At 54.0% G+C, this 20,220-nt stretch overlaps 1 protein-coding gene across 2 annotated transcripts in view; it reads right to left on the reverse strand.

Annotated features, from left to right (window-relative positions):
* SCAF8 (SR-related CTD associated factor 8) overlaps positions 1 to 20,220 on the reverse strand; it is a 183,206-nt gene that overhangs the window by 32,704 nt on the left and 130,282 nt on the right. Inside the window, exon 22 of one of the 2 annotated variants that reach the window (XM_056126378.1) lies at positions 1,140 to 1,532. The exons of the other annotated variant lie outside the window; for it this stretch is intronic. The gene's annotated coding sequence lies outside the window, so the exon portion shown is untranslated. Of the gene's footprint in view, positions 1 to 1,139; positions 1,533 to 20,220 lie in introns of those variants that run through there. 2 annotated transcript variants of the gene reach the window in all.

The following is a 20,220-nucleotide window of genomic DNA, read 5'->3' on the forward strand; positions in this document are numbered from 1 at the left end:
CAAACAGCCCAGCCAGCCCACAGAGCAACCTCTGATTATTCAAAAAGAAAAAATTATGCCACCATCAAAATATCCTCGTATCGTAACGGACTTCACAGAAAGCAGAGCACCGCCCGAAATAGAATAAGGGTCAGGCCTGACCTACCGAACTTCTCTTCGACTCATTTGATGGAAAGCCAATGGTTGGGCCCGTGTCTTTCCCCCAAGAACAGAGAGATGGCCCAAATACCGGGAACAGCCGGGACTCGCTGGGGGAGACCGCGCGGAACCGACCACACACGGCTCGCTCGGTCCAGGAAAGCAGCAGTGCAGACCGTTTGGTGGCTTAGCCAAGAGACCATGGGCGATGCGACAGGTGCCCCAGCCGAAGGAAGGACGGACACCCCAAATTCATTTCCGTTTTTATTATGAACATCCAAAGTGATAGCATACTGTGAAAGTGTTTGCTTCCCATTGATTTCATTTCAAGGGACCCCGGATTCCAGCATTCCAAGCACTTTAATTGGTGACAGCGTCAACAAACAAAAAAAGAATGATAAAAAAAAAAACAACAACATTCTTTGAAGTGTAAAGAGTGCTTCTAGTTGAATTTTGACTTCCTTTTCTCCCTTTCTTGCGTGCTCTCTCTCTCTCTCTCTCTCTCTCTCTCTCTCTCTGTTCTCCCCCTGCCAGTAAATTGTGAACACTGATTCTTCCCAAAGCACAAATCCTGGTCTGAACACCTGTAATACTGAAAAGACCCTCGGCCTGAATAAGAAGCTAATAAGAAATGTACTTATAAAGTATGTGTGCGATACTTTATGAAATATATTTATGAAATACGTTCCTGGCCATTTCCTCCCGCTCTATCTCGGCTTCTCATCGGCCTCTCCAGGATGCCTGGCGTGGGGGAGAATAGGACAGAAGAGAAAGGCCTGGAAGATTCTACTGGACCTTCTGCTTTCCTGTTTGAGGGCGTCCATGGCGGGAACTAACGTGAAAGGAACCCAAGGCCCCCGGCTGAGAGCTACAGTCTGTGGCGTGTGATGCTTGCGAGTAAAACCACCAAGCAACCCGGCTTGGACTAAAGCTAGAATCCTGCAGTTCCGACACGGCGGGTCTCTCGGGCCCCTGCAGGGTGGTGCTCGTGACCAGTTCTGGCCACCACTGGCGTTGGCGTCTCTGGCCCCCTTGGCCTTCCATTCAAGGCTGGTCCCGTGGAAATACATATCTCTTACGGATGCAATAGTGTTCAGCTGAGTGTCTCCTCAAAAAGAACAAGTATGAACTAGAAACTCACAGAGTTCGTGTTTCAAATTTATAAAATTAAAACCTGCTCCAACAGGTAATACGGGGAGGCATGCGTGCGACCTCTGGATTCGATCAGAACAAGGTCTGAGTGCCCAGAGCCTTCTCGCTAGGGAGCGGCGGGGTCCTTTTAGTGCTTCCTGAAACAAGGTCCGATGTGGTGTGCACTTAGAGCTTTGAGGCACGTCTCATTTATGTCTACAGGGCCTGGGCCACAGGAAGCCGCCAGAACTTCATCACCTTGCCTGTTGACAAAAGGAACAATAACTGGTCATCACTCGTCAATGGAATCACTTCTCCTAGTTATCTTTTAGTTTGTTCGATTGTTCTCAGCCCCCAAAGCCAGTGTCTGGAGGCTTGAGGAAAGCCTCTTTCTCTAGAGCCGGCAGCAGCCCTGGAGAATGAGCCCGGGTGGGTCCCGGGCCTCAGCAGGCCACGGTGCAGACTCGAGACTGGCTGGCACAGCCTCAGCCTCGCTGGGCCTCCGTGCTTTGCTGTGTGTTCTCAGAGGGCTTCCCTGGGGGAGATGCGACAGGAAGCTTCTGTGACAAACTCTCCCCTCCCAGGCCTGGGGGCTGAATCCAGCACCCTTCCCAGGCAACACAGAAGCTCTAGCTCCAGGCTACTTCCAAGGTCCATGTGGTGGGGTAAGGGGTGAGGGGAATGATACCAGCCAGCTGTGCCCAGGGGCTATTCCTGGCTCTGTGGTCAGGAGCGACCCTAGCTGTGCTCAGGAGGCCATACGCAGGGCAGGGTAGGGAACTGGGACAGGAAGGATGTGAGGCAAGCCCTTAATCCCCGACTATCTCTCTAGCATGGCTAATTTTTATTTAATAATAAAATAATAATAATAATAATAATAATAATAATAATAATGTGTGTGTGCACACGTGCGCAGGCTGGAGTGATAGCACAGCGGGTAGGGCATTTGTCTTGCATGCGGCCGACCAGGGTTCAATTCCTCGGCCCCTCTCGGGGAGGCAAGCTACTGAGAGTATCCCACCTGCAGAGCCTGGCAGAGCCTGGCAGAACCTGGCAAGCTCCCCAAGGCGTATTTGATATGCCAAAAACAGTAAAAAGTCTCACAATGGAGATGTGACTGGTGCCCGCTCGAGCAAATCGATGAACAACGGGAGGACTGTGCTACAGTGCTCTGTGTGTGTGTGTGTGTGTGTGTGTGTATTTTGTTTGAGGGCTATACCCAGCAGTGCTCATGGGCCAGTACTCACGGCATTTGGGGGCCCTCAGGCGTGCTGGGGATTGAAGCCTGGTTGGCTACATGCAGAGCAAGAGCCTTCTCTATCCCCTGACTCACTTATAATGGGCACCGGAGGTTCTGTCTAGTGTTCCTTGCAGAGCCGTACCAGGTATGACCAATTCTGCAGCATTACGGCATCGGTTTGCAAAATGCCTCTTCCCACCGGGGCGGGAGGTGAGGGGAATGGGGTACTAAGAACCCACTAAACTCCAAAGACGGCTCACGCTCCCTGAGAGCCTCTGAAAGCAACACAAATCTCAAACTGAACTACAGTGAAGCCACGTGGGTCTGAGATTCTGAAAACAGACGCATCGGCAGGTGCTCACACCAACCAGGGGCCGGCTGAAGATCTTGGGAGTGAACTGGGCATGCCCGCTGCTTTGGATGAAGAACTGATGACACGAAAGCTGAACGTACATGGATGAGAACGACAACGTTGTTCTAGAAGCGCGTACGACCAGAAAGCCCCGGAGCCCAACGAGTTGAAGGAGCTTAAGCAACTCGGCCAAGTTCACTTTATCAGAATAAATTTCTCAGTAGCTAATCACCACCCATCTGGTAAGCAGACGGGGCCAGACGCAGGAAAGTTGATCTTAATGCGCTCCCTCCCTCCGCCGTGCCCATTCAGACGCTCCCCCACGATGGCGCAGCAAGTCAAATGTGACTTTTAAAAATTATGGACTTACGGGGCTGGAGTGGTAGCACAGTGGGTAAGGTGTTTGCCTTGCACGCGGCCAACCCGGGTTCGATTCCCAGCATCCCATATGATCCCCTGAGCACCGCCAGGAGTAATTCCTGAGTGCAGAGCCAGGAGGAACTCCTGTGCATCGCTGGGTGTGACCAAAAAGGGGAAAATAAATTATGGACTAAGACCGGAGTACCAGTAAAGCAGGTAGGGGTACTTGCCTTGCATGTGGCCGACCTGGGTTCGATCCCCAACACCCCATATGGTCCTCTGAGCCCCATCAGGAGTGAACCCCTGAGGGCAGAGCCAGGAGGAAGCCCTGGGCACAGTCAGGTGTGATCCTCCCCAGTGATTGAACTTTGAGTCCTCCCCAGCAGTGCTTAAGGGGGCCAGGGGCCACTCCAGCAATACACGGCCTGGCTGGGCAGGCCTGTGGGGAAGTGCCTGGGGTCCACCAAGGCAACCCCCGTGAGTTCTTGGGGGACCATGAGGTACTCGGAACGAAAGCTGTGCAGACGCCACCTCTGCCCCCTACAAGGGGGTTCCAAACCCAGCCCAGAGCTGCCCCACTGTATCTGCCTGGACGATCGTGAATCAGGGCTGAACTGGTATTTTCACAGCGGCCAAAGTTACAGTCGGGAATTAGGCGATTTTCTTTTATTTTCTTTAACTATCAGGGTCATGAGCTCTGAGCAGCAGCAAAATAATAAGCCTCAGGCATTAGAAGACTGTACTTAGGCATTTTGCCTTCCTTGGTTGGCAAAACTTAGATGACGCCAAGAGAACTACTGACTACTGATGGCATTGTGTCATCACCTATCAATATTATATTATTATTTCATGTCATTTTTTTTTTGACTTTTGGGGTCACACCCGACGATGCACAGGGGTTACTCCTGGCTCTGCATTCAGGAATAACTCCTGGCAGTGCTCAGGGGACTATATGGAATGCTGGGAATTGAACCTGGGTTGGCCGAGTGCAAGGCAAACATCCTACCCGCTGTGCTATCACTCCAGCCCCCTCAGGTCATTTTTTCTTTTTATGAAATAAAAACATGCGGTGCTCAGGGGCTATCCAGTACTTGGAGGTCACTCCCCATGGTGTCAGGGGTAGACCCGGGGCCTCCTGTGTACCTAGCCTGTGCTCAGCGAGTCAGCTGTCTCTCAGGCCGTTATTTTTTGTTGGTTTTGGTTTCTGGTTTGGGGTCCACACCCAGCAGTGCTCGGGCATCACCCCTGGTGGGCTGGAGGACCACACCCAGGTCAGTGCAAGGCAAATGCCCCCCTGCTATCCTATCGCTCCAGCAGCTTTCCAGGTGTGGCAGGCTGGGGCTGTGGGTCATGGTGAGGTGGCGTTTGTGTGGTGAGAGGCTCAGTGCCCACACGTGCCCACCACACATAGCACATTTCCGTGTCTGGTGCCATGTCTGCACTGACTCATGGACTGGAGAGAAACCTTGAGTCCAGCTCCACTAGGGACAGGGACGCAGCATGACAGGTGATGGGTGCGGCTCCCTGAGCCTGCGTGGGTACCCACGGGGGAGCCTCGGGCCCACCCAGGAGAGGGGGCACCGGTGCATGTTGTGCTTTGTGGTCTTGGACAGGCAGACCCCGCTGCACTGGAGCTACAGAGCCTGGGAGCTTGGCTGGGCTTCTTGTACTTCTCCTTCTTGGGACCCCCTTTCCTCCCAAGAAATGCCAACTGGGTGGGCACAGCCAGAGACCTCTGGTTCACATTGCCATTAGGATTCATTTTCAGTTGTTGTGTGACTAGCGGACGAGTCCCCACACTCAGTGTCACAATGGTGTGACCCACAGTTTAAGATGCTCAGCCCTGGGGCTAGGGAGAGAGAGCACAGGGGCAGGGAAAAGGAAGCTCCTGACCGGGGTTCAATCACCGGCACCCCATGGGGTCCCCCGAACCCACCAGAGTCAGGAGGAAGCCCTGAGCACTGTTGGCTGGGTGTGCCCCCTTCCAAAAACAAAAACCAACCAACCAACCAACAAACAACAACAACAAAAGAAATTCCACTCACCCAGATCTAGCGGGGTTGGGGTGTCCCAAGAGGGGGTGACTGTGGCCTATGGCTGGAGGATGGCTTGGTCACCTCTTTGGCATCACCGTGACTCTGCTGAGTCGCCCCTATAATCGGTGTGCCCGACAAAGGCAGCCCTGCAATGGCTGTCCCGGTCAAGCCCAGGTTTGGTGTGGCTGTGTCTGACATCCCAGGGCAAAGAGCGCCCAGCCATGGGTCTAATTCCCAAGCCCGCATCACCCCCAGCAACAGGCCCACGGGCCAAGCGTCGCATCTCAGTGCCAGCTGGAGCTATGATTTATGCCTCATCATGGGGGTATGGTGCCACCAGCAGGTCAATCTGTACCTGTGAGGCGAGTGCATCAGCAGCCTGATGGCGCCTTCAGACTTCCAGATACCCCAAAACTGCTTCTGTGCCTTTGGCCAGACCCCAACAACTTGGGGCCAAGTTTACCAAGTAAGTAAATGGCCAAGAGTTAGGTATGTGGGAGGTAAAGGCCCTCCCGTTGATCGTCGATTTGCTCGAGCGGGCCCAGTAACGTCTCCATTGGAGACTTTGTTGTTACTGTGTCTGGCATATCGAATACTCTCAGTAGCTTGCCGGGCTCTCCGAGAGGGGCGGAGGAATCGAACTCGGGTCGGCCATGTTGGCCGCTTGTAAGGCGAACGCCCTACCCGCTGTGCTATCGTATGTGGGAGACACACCCACTCTGGTTCCTGATCGAACTGCTTAACAGCCATGATCCCAGAGACTTAGAGACAAATCTCGGAACCCAGCGGTGAGTCTAATCCCTCTTTTGACAGAGACGCGTCCGGTCCCCACAATGGGCTACTGGCGCGGGACCACCCCAGGGAGGAAAGGATGTTGTCCCTCCACCTACTCCCCCTTGGCGGCTTGGAGGCTGTCATCTTTCAGAGGCCATTGGACAGTCAGGTTTAGGCCCGCAGAGACGAAACACGTGGGGCCTCCTGGGATGGGGGTGGAGCCGGCCCTTTTCTCCCCGCCCCAACGAGACCCCCGAGTCGCCGCCTACAAATAGCCTCTTTGGCTCCTGATCAAGCTGCTCAACGGTCATGATCCCAAAGACTCAGAAACAAATCTCAGAACCCAGCGGCTTTTGGCAGAAATGTGTCTGGTCCCTGCAGTAGGTTACCAGTGCTGGGCCACCCCAGGTGGGAAGAGATTTCGTGCCTTGGCCTGTTCCCCCTGGTGGCTCAGTGGCTGCCATCCTCCAGAGGCCACTGGACAGTTAGGTTTGCCCACAGTGACGAGACATGTGGGGCCTCACGGGATGGGGGTGGAACCAGCCCTTTCCTTCCTGCCCCAACGAGACCCTGACTCGCCACCCACGAATGGCCTCTCTGGCTCCTGATCAAGCTGATTGACGTCCATGATCCCGAAGACTCAGAAACAAATATCAGAACCAGAGGCTTTAGGCAGAAATGTGTCCAGTCCCCGCAGTATCTTACCAGTGCCGGGCCACCCCAGGGGCCAAAGGGGGGAAAGGGTGCTGTCCTTCTGCCTGCTCCCCCCTTGGCAGCTCGGTGGCCACCATCCTCCACAGGTCATTGGACAGTCAGGATTGGGCCTGCAGTGATGAGACACGTGAGGCCTCGCGAGACGGGGGTGGAGCCAGCCCTTTCCTCCCTGCCCCAACGAGATCCTGAGTCACCGCCCACAAACAACCTTTCTGGCTCCTGATCAAGCTGCTTAAAGGCCAAGATCCCAGAGACTCAGGAACAAATCTCAGAACCCAGCAGGTTTTGGCAGAAATCCTTCCAGATTTAAGTGTTAAAATTTCAGAATTCCAAAATCACGCGACCACTACTGCAGTTGAGTGACATTATATGTTATTCATAACCAGCAATAGAAAACAAATTGTCTACTGCCTTTTCGGCAGATCTGAGTTTTTGGGTAAAATCCCAAATAATAATGGTGGGTCTGGTGTAGAAATATTGAATGAAATCAAAGTAGAGAGAGAGTAATGTGGAAATCACCTGCCCCACAGGGAGGGGGAGGGTGTGGGATGGGGGTATACTGGGGTTTTCGGTGGTGGAAAATGGGCACTGGTGAAAGGAGGGGTGTTTCATTGTATGACCGAGGCTTAAACCCGAAAGTTTTGCAACTGTTCTAACGGTGATTCAATAAATAAAATTATAAAAAAAAAAAAAAAAAGGACGCTGTCTCGTTTGCCAAGGCGTTGAAAATCAGATGGGCTGGACATGTAATGAGATTTGGAGACGACCGCTGGACTAGAGCCATTACTGACTGGATTCCACGGGACATCAAAAGATCGCATGGGTACCCACCTATGTGATGGTCAGACTTCTTCGTCAAGACCCTGAACAATCGGTTTGAGGCTCTTTGTGTTCCTAGAATGAGCAGATGCCATTGGGCTACACTAGCACGGGACAGGGACGAATGGAAACGTTAGTGGTACCCGCTCGAGCAAATTGATGAGTAACGGGATGTCAAGTGAACAAGTGATAAAAAAGGAAAAAAAAAAGCCTCGTCACCAAACAGCTGGGTGCATCCCTGAGCAGGCTCAGCCAACGTCCTTCAACAGCAATGGAGGGGACAGGGGGTTGGGGAAGGAACGCAGTCTCGCTCTCTGGGGATCACTCTTGGGGAGCACTGCGCCTCATGGTCCCCCCTGCCCCCACCACCATGATGTCACAGCCAAGGAAAGGCACGAGGCTCCAACCTGCAAAGGACATGACTGTCTACACAAAGTAACCGTGTCCGAGGAAGGAGTAGCTGGAAGTGATGGTGGCAGTTCTAGAGTCGATCTTCCTAAATTGCCAGAAATGATCTGTTCTGTTGCAGCTCCCCTTAATTTTCTAGGGATCAGGGGGTGACGGGCCACACCTGATGGTGCTTGGGGGGTCACTTCCGGCGGTGCTCAGGGGACCCTACGGTGCTGGTCACTTGACTTCCCCATGCAAAGGCGCCCACCCTCGGAGGCAATCGCCCTGGGTCTGGAAGAGCACAAAGACGTTCTTTTCCTAATCCTGGCCTGCCTGGAGAGGTGGCAGATGCCCACGCCGACAGGCTTCCCGGAGTCAGAGCCTCAGCCTCGCCCAAGAGGAGCTGTTATTGCCAGCCGGGAGACGAGAAAAAGAGGGTTTGGGGCTGGAGCCACAGTATAGCAGATAGGGCGCTGGCCCTGCACGCAGCTGGCTTGGGTTCGATCCCTGGCACCCCATATGGTCCCCGGAGCACTGCCAGAAATAATTCCTGAGTGCAGAGCCAGGAGTAAACCCTGAGCATCGCCCAAAGAACATTAAGGCTCAGAGTGGTCCAATACGCTAGCCAAGATGCCAACTTCAACTGGCAGAGACTGGATTTCAAAGAAGCACGTCCAGGGGGCCGGGGCAATAGTATAGCAGGTAGGGTGTTTGCCTTGCATGCAGCCGATCCGGGTTCGATTCCCAGCATCCCATATGGTCCCCCGAGCACTGCCAGGAGTAATTCCTGAGTGCAGAGCCAGGAGTAACCCCTGAGCATGGTCGGGTGTGACCCCCCAAACAAAAAACAAACAAACAAAGAAGCGTGTCCAGCCCTCAATCCCAGCCCTTCACCCTGCAGGCTCTCTCCCTCAGATATCTGGGTGACCAGGGGACACTGCAAGGAAGGAGGGTCGCCCCTGCTGCTTCCACTCCCCTCACGTGCCTTCCCTCTGTCCCCAGACCCCAGCTGCCAGTTTCCTCTCCAGAGAGGAAACCAGGGCCAGGACAGCTCCTTGGAGAAACGGACAAGCTGGTTTGCAGGAAACGGACACGCCACTCTCTTCCATCACAAGCAAAAGTACCTGTGACTTTCGAGATTTAATGACCGACTGCCAGGCAGGCTGGAAAAGGGCTTGTGCGAAGCATCACGTCTAAACCACAGTCGAGGGGGAGACGGCGGCGGAGAGGAGATGGTTGAAGAGGGGCCGGCAAGGCACACCGGGAGATTCTAACCCTTTCACAAGACTCTGGGTTGACTTCATTCCCCTAACCGCCCCCACCCCCCCACACACCCCTTCAAGCATGCGGTCATAGAAAACCAGCAGCCTCAGGGAGTGCGGCTTGCTCCGGCCCTACTGGTAAGGGACTGATCCCCAGAAACGGATCAGGACCAGGGAAAACGGGCCCTTCCAGACAGACGGCAGAAGCGAGCCTCCGCCATCAGACCCTCCCCACTCGTTTTGAAATCGTGCGTTCTAATGAAGAGGACGGGGCCGGAGCAAAACCTAGTCGTGTCTGCCAAGGAAAACGGAGCCCACGGATAAAAATAGTTTAATAATCCCCCAAGTTAACTTTCAGGAAGACTTTCAACACGCTTTCCACAGGCACGCCAACCTGCCGCGTCCAGGTCTGCAGGAGACGCAGAGCTGCAAAGGAGGCTATTTTCAGACTATGCCTGGAAGGAGGGAGTGTTTCAAGAAATCCTCTTTGTTACGCTGATTGGAAAGCCAAGGAAGGGAGTCTTTGGAAAAGTGAACATCATGCATAAAAAAAATAAATAAATAAAATAAAAAATGTTCAATTTTTATAGACCCGGTTTGCTTCAAAAGCAAATTCAATCTGGTCTCCTCAGCTGTCTCTGCAGGCGGAATTGGAAAGGCTGAGTGGGGCCTCCCGGCACAGACGCAGCCCTTCCTCCCTCTCAAAGCTGCCAAGACTCATTTGCAAACGGAATTAGGGGCAGGGCCTGGGTGTGGTGACTCAGTCAAAGAAATGACAAGCTACCAATTTGGGGTTGGGTGGGGGTGATGCCAGAGACTCTGGGAGCAGGGGAGGAGGACGTTGGTGCTCTCAGCACAAGGGCACATCCCGGGGTCTGGGGGGGAAGCCCCCAAGCCTTGGAGGGGACGGGGACAGACACAGTTTCTCCTGGGGGGTCCCGGCTTGCACACGGCCCCCCATTGCCCTGCGGGCTGAGCTCTCGTTCCGGCCCCAGGCAGCTTAGCCTGGCACCAAGCACCATGCCCAGGCAACAGGCTGGAAGCCAGAAGTGGCCCTCGGAAAGGGGTGGGGGGGAGGCAGGGGGGTAGTTCAGAGAGGGGAGTGCGACTCAGGGAGGGACACAGTGACAGCGCGACTCAGGGAGGGACACAGTGAGTGGCCTCGGCAGTCTTAGCAGGCACCTAAGGGGCCCACAGGGGCTGTCGTGGCTTTCAGCTGCATCTTCACTCCACCAGGCCTTTCTCTTCTGTGCTGAAGGAACGAGGGGCCGAGGCCCAGGGCTGGGTGTCAGCGAGAGCGAGGACGAGCGTTGTCTGCACAGAGGGGGACTCGCACGGGACTCATCCTGGTGACCCCAGAGCACGGCCTGCACCCTGAGCCCCCGCTGTACCCGTTGTGCGCCACCAGCAGCTCCCAGGCCAGGCAGGAGCCCCCGCCCCACAGGCCTACAGCACGTTTGCAGAAGAGCTTTCTGGAAGGCACGGGCCCGGTCTTTTAACGCTCATCGGGAATCCCAACGTGATCAAGACAGAGGAACCAGGCACCGGCTCACGGACCTTCGTCTCAGGCAAATTTGAAAGCATGGAAAAGACTAGAAAGGGGATGTGGTATTCCGTGTGCAGAGATGGTTTCCCCCACTGCCAAATGGTTACAGACAATAACTGCATTCCCCAGAAGCCTTGGCCAGGGTCTGGGCAAAGAAAACTTCTTTGGGGCTAGAGAGAGAGAGAGAGAGAGAGAGAAAGAGAGGAGAGAGAGAGCGCGCAGATCTAAGGTGCCTGTCTTGCGTACCACCTGCCATGGCCCTGGGCTGATCCCGGGCACCCCATATGGTCCCCTGAACCCCAGAGCAGTGATCCCAGTGCCAGCTATGGCCACAAATCCAACATGCTTATGATTTATGCAAATGACAACATGCTTCTCATGGGTCCTTTGCATAATTAAAAATGCCTCAGGAGAGTCCGGAGAGAGCACTGGAGTTAGGGCACTTGGGTTCGATGCCTGGCACCACATACAGTCCCGGTATGTGCAGGCCTTTGCAGCGGAGTGCAGGTCCTCCAAAATAAAGCAGCCCTCTTCCCTGGCAATGGCTGGGCTGTATCTGTTACACACACACACACACACACACACACACACACATACACCACACCAGCACATGCACATGTACACACACAGAGACACACACACACAGACCACACATGCACACAGACACACACAGATGCACACGTACACACATGCACACACATGCGCACAGATATATACAAACACACACACACGCACACACACACAGCACACATACTCACAGATACACACATATAAGCACATGCACACATATCACACGTGCACAGATACACACATATGCACATGTACACATGCGCGCACACACAGATACACACACATGCACACACACACACACACACACACGCACACCCTCTGCCTGACCTGGGTTTGCTCTAAAGCGATTCTGTGCAGTGCCCATCAGTCAGAACATATTAAGGAAGGGTGCAAGGCAGACCCCCCCTCCAACCCACACAGACGATTCCAGCAATCTCAGTGGGGGGTGGTGTTGGAGGGGGGGGCCTCTCGGGAAACCCCTCCCCGCACGGTAACTGACCAGAGCCGTGAGTAGACAAGAGTGCCTTCTCCCGCATGGGGCACCCTAACACGGGGAGGAGGGGGCCTGGGGGCACCTTCCTCTCCCAGCGCCCTTCTCCCGTCATCTAGACGCGAGAAACAGATCCCCAGACACTCGAGGAACATGCGAACTTTGTGCCCTCTCCGAAGGGCGTTTCTCAGCGGGAAGGGGCTGACGCCGGCTGTGAAGTTCTCCAGGGGCGGGGGACGGCGGGGGGCACTGGCCCGTTCACCTCCGGGGCGGGGGACCTGGGTGCAAGGGCAGATTTGGCCTGGATCCAGGCTGGAGTTAGCCCTGAGTGCTGCTGGGTGTGACCTTCAAGCCCCAGAAAACAAAGAAGAAAGGCAACTTGGTTATGACTTAGGTGAGGGACTATGTGAGCTTGTCTTTTAAGAAAATGTACAAGCCCTGGACCTTGCAAAGGAATCATTTAAAAATGATCCCGTGGACTCTAGGTTGGTGTTATGTTTTTTTTTTTTTCAGGGGTGGGCCCAGACCTGATGGTGCTTGAGGGCTACTCTGGGCAGTTCTGGGGGGAACCAGGTGGTGCCGGGGATGGCACCCAGCCGGCCCGCAAACAAGGCCTGCCCTCAGCCCACTGTCCTCTGGCCCCTAGAGTCGCTGAACAATTCTGCTCTCATTTTCTATGTACAACCGTATTTAGGAGTCCAGTGCTGGGGAGATGGCTCAGAGGACTAGGCCACTCGCTTCACATGCAGAAGACCGGGGTTCGATCCCTGCCACTGCGGATACCCTGAGCACTGAACTGAGCGCCCACAGCTCCAGCCTGGCGCCAAACCCAAACTAACAAGACACACTTCAGGGAAAACAGAGCTCTCTGGGGGCTGTCCCGAGGGTCCCCTGGACCTCTGATGACCTTGAGGATGCTTCTGAAATGGCCCAGGCTCTCTCCACAGCTAAGGAACAGCTCAGCACTCTGAGGCAGATCTAAGCAGCGGGACAATAGAGCCGTTTCTCGGCTGGGCACACCATCGGCTGCGTGACCCGAGCCGTGTGGCTGGGTTAGCCGGACTCCGGTTTGGCCCGCTCTGGGTGAAACCCCGAGTGTCGGCTCTGGCCCCATCCCAGGGCCTGGGGAATTCCGGCGGTGAGCAAAGAATGCTGGGGCCAGTGTCTCTCCAGAACAGTGCTCTCTGCGGCCAAGGCTTGGAGTCTCATTTCTTGCTTTCTTTTCCCTCTCGCAAGGGAAGCAGCCCATCCTGGAAGTGAAATAATATCTATGATCCACATTTATGGGGCTGGGGGGGGGGGGCGCCTAGGCCATGGGACAATCCTGGCTGAAATCAAACAAGGGGGGCTCAGGAGACCCCGGCTCCCTGCCAGCAATCCTTGGCGACCACTGGGCCAGGCATAACCACGGGACATGGCGCTGCTCAGGGCCCGAGGGACCGGGACCTCTAGGGTCACCCCAGCAGATCTTGGGGAACAGGATGGGGGGAGGGCGATGGAACTCCTGGCTGGGTCCATGCACTGTCTCCCCTGTGAACGGAACAACTTCAGACCCCGCCTCAGCCCAGCTGAGGCCAGGGGAATGCTGACTGCAGGCTTTGGCACAAAAACGATGGATTTTAAATAATAAATGAGAAGGGGTTCGTACTCATTACCATGTGTGTCCAGGATGCTTATCCGAGTATGTGTGTCTATGCATGCACGTGTGTGTGTGTGTGTGTGTGCCACTCACTATGCCTCAAACCAACCTAGAGCACAATTTCCAGGGTCCTGACCCCTGAGCCCAGGGCCAAGGGCAAATCCCTGAGGTCACAGCCCCAGCGCTGACCACCAGCACCAGGAAGCTAGTCCTTCTTTAGCACTCACGGCTAATGACACTATGTATCTGACTGCACCCACAGCTCCAAGAAAGGGCTTCCTGTTACATGTCAAACCTTAATCAAGCACATCAGCATGGAAAATATACTTGTCAGCTATGGTACAGTGGGTAGGGTGCTTGTCTTGCACACGGCTGACCTGAGTTCGATCCCCAGCATCCCAGATGGTCCCTGAGCACCACCAGGAGTAATTCCTGAGTGCAGAGCCAGGAGTCACCCCTGAGCATTGCCAGATATAGCCTCAAAACAAACAAAACTAAGTAAATAAAACAAACTCTAAATGTCTATCCTTAACATCCCACCTAGAAGAATAAAAAAATATCGACAGAATGCTTAAAAAAAAATTAAAAAAAAAATAAAAGGTCACAACCCAGCCCCATTCAGGGGCCACCCACATCCCAACTCAGGATACATAATTGTTTTGTTTTGCTTTATGGGTCCCCCTGGCTGTCTCCCCTCCAGGAGAAGTAAGCCCCTTGTGCTCTCTTTCTGTCTCTCTCCCCCTTCCTGTTTCTCTCTCTGTGTCTCTGTCTCTGTTTCTCCCTCTCTACCTCCTCATATTCTCTAAATAAGGGTATTTACGGAATTTACTATTTGCCAAAAAGAAAAACAAAACAGGTCACTTGAAGCTGCCACATATGTTTTGCCCTTCAGCCTCCAGATGTGGAGAAGTGCCCCGATATCACGGGACAAACCCAGCTGAAATCAACCAACACGCTTTTCACATGAAACATCCCTAACTCCCCTGAGACACACTCACAAGGACCTGACGGTCGACAACTGGGTTGGAGGCAGAGGACAGCAGGAAGGGCGCTTGCCTTGTGCACCGCTGACACCCCAAGGTCTCTGGAGCACTGTCAGGAGTGCTCCCAGAGCACTGCCAGCACTTAACCCAAACTACTCCCTCCCAGGAGACCCTCAAACAGCACATAACTGACCCCCGGCTTCTTTAATTGTGGGTAACTGAATGTCGTGGTCATGGACAATCTTAAGAATGTAATAAGGGGCTGGAACACAGGTAGGGCGTTTGCCTTGCACGCAGCTGACCCGGGTTCGATTCCCAGCATCTCATATGGTCCCCCGAGCACCACCAGGAGCAATTCCTGAGTGCAGAGCCAGGAGTAACCGCTGAGCATCGCCGATGTGACCCAAAAAGAAAAAAATAAACAAGAATGTATTAAAATCAATTTCTCTATGACTTTTTTCATCCGCGTTTGATTTCTGTGCCTGCTGTGTAGACGCACGGACAAAGGTGGGCGAGGAAGGGCAAGTGAACAGCCGAGTGGGCCAGCGTGATAAGCAGGGGACCGCAGCGCATCAGACACAGAGTCCCAGACATTGCTGCGGCCCGGGGCCCTGAGTGTCCTGGCAGGCTGCCCTGAGGTTCCCGGGGTTCAGCGGGGACCTGGGTGCCTCTGTCGGACCCCAGAGATGCCAAGACCCCCAGCATCCTCAGAGTGAGTTCTTCTGACACACCTGTCCCTCAAAGTCCGCCTTGGTCACCTCTGGACACGCTCTAACGGTGTCCCCCAAAGCCCACGGCCTTGTGGGGGTCAGCCGGGGAGGGATGCCTGCCACGGAGCTCAGGCCTCCAGGGGTCCCGGGTCACCTCCTCCGACCCCCGCACAGCCAGCACCCCATGATCTCAGAAGCCAGCCTGTGTCTCAGCGCGGGTGCGGGGTTCGCATCCTTCTGGACACGCCGTCACGTCCACGGGCTGAGGCCATCTGCAGGGACATGGTCTCCTGGAGCCTCCCGGCACAAACTATGTGTCCGGCACCCACGCCCACGGGCGGTTTCTTCGCGGAGGAACGGAGGCCCCCGCCTGTGGCCCCACCTCTCCTTCTATAGTCGAGACACCACCACGCCTTCCTCCTGGCTCCCTCGGCCTACAGTCCCGTGTCTCACTGTTCCTCCATCCGGCCAGTCAGGTACCCCATGAGACATGGAGTCCTCCCTCGTCCTTGCAGAAACTTTGCTTGTGGATCCCTCTACCACTTCCTTTTTTTTGGGTTTTCCTTTTTGGGGTCACACCTGGCAATGCTCAGTTTAATTAGTTTACGCCCACCAACTGCCCCCGGCGCTGTGTAATCCCATCAGTGGCCAAGACCCAGAGACTATAAAACTCAGCTCCTGGAAATGTGCAGTGGCATTTAAGGCCGCGTGACATCTTATTATCTCGTTCTTACTCTGGAGAACCTGGCAGGCTACCAAAAGTATCCTGCCCACACGGCAGGGTCTGGCAAACTCCCTGTGGCGTATTCAATATGCCAAAACAATCAGTAACAATGATGGGTCTCATTCTCCTGACTCTGACACAGCCTCGAATGTGGCACTTCCTAAAATCTCAGGGCTAGGACAACGGAGACGTTATTGGTGCCTGCTCGAGGAAATCGATGAACAGGATGACAGTGATACAGTGATACCCGGCAATGCTCAGGGGTACCTCCTGGCTCTGCATTCTAGAGTTAATCCTGGCAGTGCTCGGGGGACCAGATGGGATGCTGGGAATCGAACCCACGTTGGCCAAGTACAAGGCAAATGCCCTACCCACTGTGCTATCATTCTAGCCACTCTACTACATCCTTGGTGCCAAGAGGCCCACCTCGGAATGAATTCTTCTCAGCAGCAGGCCAGGAGTGACAAACGAACTCTGGTTCTAGGAGCTCGCTTCCTTCCTTCCTTCCTTCCTTCCTTCCTTCCTTCCTTCCTTCCTTCCTTCCTTCCTTTTCTCTCTCTCTCTCTCTCTCTCTCTCTCTCTCTCTCTCTCTCTCTGGTCACACCAGCGATGCTCAGGGATTACTCCTGGCTCTGTACTCAGGAATTACTCCTGGTGGAGTATACTGAGTTCGATTTCTCCGCCCCTCTCGGAGAGCAAGCTACCCAGAGTATCCTGCTCGCACGGCAGAGCCTGGCAAGCTACCTGTGATGTATTTGATATGCCAAACACAGTAACAACAAAGTCTCCAATGGAGATGTTACTGGGCCCGCTTGAGCAAATCGATGAACAACGGGAGGACAGTGACAGTGATAGGAATATAGGGAACCCTGTGGGATGCCGGGGATCGAACCCAGGTCGGCTGCTGCAAGGCAAACGTCCTCACCACTGTACTATTGCTCTGGTCCCCTAGAAACTTTTTTTTCAACTAAGAAAAAACAAACCAACCCACCCGGCTGACCACAGTTCCTGGGTTTGAGGTCTTCTGAGGGTGATCTGGGGGCTCTGGGGGTTCACATCATTTCCGGGGAGGGGGTGACCCTGGAAACGGGGTCCCTGCTTGTCTTGCCACCTGCTTTGGGTCTTGGTTCCCGAGGTGTGGGGTGGGAACCTCCCAGCTCCATGCCTGTGCCTGGGACTGATAATCTGCCCCCCACCCTAACCCCGCACCACCCCCAACCTTCCTAGTGCATGTGGCCCAATGGGGACAAGTGTCTGGGCTCTAGACATCAATAGAGGGTGACAATGGGTGTCCGAGTATGAGTGTGTGAGGCCACCCCCAAAGCATCCAGCATCTGCAGGAGTGGGGACTTGGGCTGTACTGCCCAAACCCCCAAGGACCCAGATGCCCCCACAATGGATCCATAACTATGACCCTGGAGAGTTTCCCCAATACCCCAGCCGCAGACAGAGGCTCCGTGTTGCTGTGCGGCTCTCGAGGGCCCAGCTGCAAACATGGACACGCATGTTGGCTGGCCGTGGGAGCAGCTGGTTCCTGCAGTGGCCACACGGGCAGGGAGCGGGCAGCCACGCTCTGGTCTGCAAACTGAGTATTAGCTCAGGTGTTCTAGGACCCCCGCACCGCACTCATCTCAGCCGCCCGGCTCTGGCTGAGGTAAGCTATCAGAGAAGGCAGACAGTGACAGCCGCCACTCAGAACCTAAAGTCCAGAGGGTCTCCTGTACTTCAGCAAATCTGTATCCTGTCAGATGGACCATTCTGCAGATCCCCAAGGGTATTTCATGGCTTTTTAAAAAATATCATAGTGAGGCTGGAATGATGGTACAGTGTGGTAAGGCGCTTGCCTTGCACGCGGCCAACCCAGGGTCAATTCTGAGCACCCTATAGGGTCCCCCGAGCACCACCAGGAGTGATCCCTGAGCATGGAGCCAGGAGTAACCCCCCAAAACCATTGGATGAGCAAGACTAAATAAATAATTTAATTAAAAAAAAAACTGTTAGAGATCAATAGTTTGGCTGCTGGCAGAAGCCATTCCTAAAAATCTGTAGAGTGCATCTGTTAGCAGTTTGAGTTTCTAGCGAAGACTAACAATTTGGTGACAGCAAGCTGTCTTTCCAAGGAATGTTCCAGGAACCTTCTACTTCAAGCTTTTCAGAACCAGAGCCAAGAGTTTCTGGGGCCGATACGGCAGCATCTCTGTACTTTTTTTTGTTGTGTTTTCTAAATCTTTCCTGCTGAGGGTGAATCGGCAGCTGATCTTGGCAGGGGCTTGGACTGTCTGAGGAAGTTTGATCTTTCCCACCTAACGGACTGAGTCCAAGGGAACCTTTAGAACTTCCCCTGTCCCTCTTCGAAATCGCGCAATTCCTCTTTTGGCTCATTCTAACAGACCTGGAATCAGGCTTGACAAATGTTCGCTCTCCCGAAGACGCGCGTTAATTTTTGCAGGGGCTTTTGTCCTGCGGTGCCAGTTTTCTGTCAAATCAACCCCATCCCCGGCGGTCCCAACAAAGAACCTCCTTGGGGAACTTGTCGGCAGCTCTCGGAGTCTCGCGGAACACACGGGGGTCATGAATGCTTCCCTGCTTCTGCCCTGAGCTTCTCAATGGACAAGAACATCCGTTTCCTCTAATACCAACAGCATGTGGCCACTCCACTCTCTAGTGGCTGAACCGGTAAACCAAAGCCAACATGCTCTCTCTGCTATACCATCACAGAGAGCATGGTCCGAAATCGGAATGCCTATAGGAATATTATTTTTTTTCATATGAAAATGGAAAAATTGGGAAGCCCCTGTTCTGGCAAGCACTTCCTACCTGGTAAGATGGGCACCAGGTAACCGCGCCGATTTAATGGGTCCTTTAAAACTTTGTCCAACCAAAGACGGAACAGGTCAAAGCAGACCATGGGGTAAGACAGTTAAGAGTGGCCGAGAACAGAGGAGTGGTTAAAGAAACCATGGCACGGCTACACCGTGGAGTACTACACAACTGTTAGGAAAAATGAAGTCATGAAATGTGCCTATAAGTGGGTGGATATGGAGAGTATCACATGGAGTAAAATGAGTCAGAAGGAAAGGGACAGATAGAGAACGGCTGCATTCATTTGTGGGATATAAGTGAGCAAATATATATATATATATATATATATATATATATATATATATATATATATCCCTGAGTACAGAGCCAGTTTGTACACTGCCGGGTGTGACCAAACCAAACAAAGAGAAATAGTTAAGAGGTGGGGAGGCCCCCCCCCCCCCAGAGCTGAGTCATTTCCTCTTTGCCCCCTTCCAGGTCCGAGAGACTGCAAGGTCATCACCCCAATGCACTTGGCCATGGCCAGAGGCACTCAAGGCCAGGACTGCACTGGCCCTCTCCTGATCTCCCCATACCTGTGCCCAGCCCGTTGGGCTTGCATTCTGCAAGGGAGGTTGCAATGACCATTTATTTATTTATTTATTTATTTATTTTGCTTTTTGGGTCACACCCGGCGATGCACAGGGGTTACTCCTGGCTCTGTACTCAGGAATTACTCCTGGCGGTGCTCAGGGGACCATATGGGATGCTGGGAATCGAACCCAGGTCGGCCTCATGCAAGGCAAATGCCCTACCTGTTGTGCTATCACTCCAGCCCCCAATGACCTTTTAATAAAAGTGAAAACATGTTCTCCATCCCATATGCACTCACAAGCACACACACGTGTGTGTGCACACAGTCCCGGGCGTGGCTCCTTCCTGTGCTGCCGGGCTCCTGTGAGGGTAGAGCCGCCTTGTGCTTCCCTCTGCACACAGGTCAGCGTCCACCTACTCACGCATGTGGCCAGCAGTCTCTTTGGTCAAGGGCACCACAACAGTTCCCTTGGATCATTATTATTGCTCTGGGGTGTGTGTGTGGTGGTGGTGGTGGGGCTCTGTACTCAGGGATCACTCCTGGCAGGTTTGGGGACCATGCGGGGTGCCAGGGATCAAACCTGGCACCATGCTCAGGGCAAGTGTCCTCCCCACGATACTAGTCCCCGGCCAAGCAACTCCATCTAAATCCGTGTGCGAGGGGGACGCGAGGGGGCTTTTCCCTTTGATGAAAGTGTCTTGTGGGAGCTGCCTGCTATCCAGCTGTCCAGGCTGCATCCATGGGACTGGAGAGCGGCCGAGCCCACCTCCTGGGGTCTGCCCAGAGATGAGGGTTTCCCAAAGTCAGACCACAACCTCCCAACTCCTGCTGGGGTTCCTGAAAAAACTACCACCCCTAACAGGCACGGATCTCCAGAGGGGACCTGTGGTTTATACACAGACACACACACAACACACACACACTGCGACTCTCTCACACACACAC

The sequence above is a fragment of the Sorex fumeus genome, unplaced genomic scaffold (assembly GCF_029834395.1).
Source record: "Sorex fumeus unplaced genomic scaffold, SorFum_2.1 ptg000061l, whole genome shotgun sequence".
Lineage (NCBI taxonomy): Eukaryota > Metazoa > Chordata > Mammalia > Eulipotyphla > Soricidae > Sorex > Sorex fumeus.